Below are 2,061 nucleotides of genomic sequence, written 5' to 3'. Positions count from 1 at the left end.
ATGTTATAGCTATAGTTTGCATAATTGCGCTCCATAGCAAACATAAGAAGAAGCTATGGCTATTTCGCTATACATATATACAAAAGAAGCAATTGTATAATCTGTTTCGGTATACATATACAAAAAGAATCAATTGTATAATATGTGTTTGTATAAAGCCAGAAAGAGAGAAAGACAAAAGAAAACTGGGCAGGGAAAGATCGTATTTGTATAATCATAAGTGTATAGAACAAAAATATATGCATTTGTATTTGTATATACAATTTCCTCTCGCTTTATACAAACACAAACGCAATGTATACGTTTTTGTTTGTATAAAGTGAGAGTGGCGAGCGAGATCTGGGAGAGTGGCAAGCAAGATCTGGAAGAGGGGAGAGAGGGGAACGAAAATATATGTATATATACAATTTTCTCTCGCTTATACAAACACAAATGCATTTTATACATTTGTGTTTGTACAAAAGCAAGAGAGGCGAGCAAGACTGCCTAGCGAGAACGAGAGTGGCGAGCGAGATTCACCAGGAAGAGAGGCGAAATAGCAACAGTTTGCTATGGGGTACAATTAAATCAAATTATGGTTATAGCATTTAATTTGAATTAATAGTTTGTTATTATATACAATTTTCCCTTTTTTTATTCTCTTTTATATACAATTATTATTTGTTTCAAATATATTTTTTATTTTCTTGGACCCAAGTTTACAAAGCTTAGTTGAAAATTTAATTATTTTAGCCAAATTAAGAAAGGTTTAGCTAAAACAATGAAATTCAAAACAAGTATTTAGTACAAAAAGAAAAAAATGTGTGTTTTTCGTGCAAAGACAATTTATTTAATTGTGCATTATTTCCTTTTCAGGTTAAATTTACATATAATATTTTATTTATTTCTTTTTAGATGCAATAATTACTCTTTCTAACGGTGCATTTCTTTTTTTTTTTTACCTTAATAAGAATATCATTATTTTTTTTACCTTAATAAAAGAAATCCAGGAAAAAAAAAACTCACGTAGTGGCGTGTGTCACACATCCATGGAATGTCAGATTCAAGGGGTTGTGTCTATTAATTTACAAAATTAAGAGGGTAATTAAATCAACACAAAGTTTAGATATACATCAAATAAAATTCGACAAGTATAGAAGGGTCACGATCGATTATACAAATTTAATAGGTAGAAAAATTAAATATTTATACCCCAAAAAGTAAAATATTTATCCTTATATGTCTTATTATTTTCATACCCCTTTTATTTTCAAATGCTATATGTTTATTTGATTATCTTTATTCGTGCATTGACATCATGTTGATGTCAGCATTCGCCTTTTTCTTCTCTTTAATGCCATTAATAGTATATTACCGTATATAAATATATTTTGATGGTATATCAATGCGTAACTGAACAATGTTTTCATTGAGATTTGTTTCAGTCTTTCGATAAGTACTATTACGATACAGTACATACTGTCGTAGATGTATGTTTCAATTTATCAATATTTTAATTTTAAAATAATTTTAAAAAGTGTCATAATTTAGATACAATTTTTTAAAAATTTACAAAAAGATAAAAATAAAAAATAAATTAATATATATATATATATATATATATATATATATTCTACTAATTTAGAGTTTAATAAATAAGATTGTGACTTTAATAATTTTCTCTTAATTGTTTCTTATTTATTTCTTTTAAAAAAATATATATTCCTATGTGATACCGATAGGGTATCAATATACTGATCGAGTATCACAGAGGATTCAGCTCAGTCCTATATGATACTGATAATCAATATACCGATGGAGTATCATAGAGGATTAATTCTTAGTAGTGATGTTGATGTCAGCTAACGTCATGCGTGAAATAAGAAAGGAAGAAAATGGGGGTAAGCGGGTAAATGATTTGGGTCATAGGTCCATTAAGAGTAAATAGTTTGGATGTGGTCCAATTTAGATAAATAAATTCACAATTGGGTCTATTTGGTATAGTTTTTCTCCATTTTATATTATTACTAGATAATGTTGCCCGTGCTATGCACGGGCCCAATAATATAAATGGTATATTTT

The sequence above is a fragment of the Solanum tuberosum genome, unplaced genomic scaffold (genome assembly GCF_000226075.1).
Source record: "Solanum tuberosum cultivar DM 1-3 516 R44 unplaced genomic scaffold, SolTub_3.0 scf00159, whole genome shotgun sequence".
Lineage (NCBI taxonomy): Eukaryota > Viridiplantae > Streptophyta > Magnoliopsida > Solanales > Solanaceae > Solanum > Solanum tuberosum.
This window is presented reverse-complemented; position numbering follows the sequence as displayed.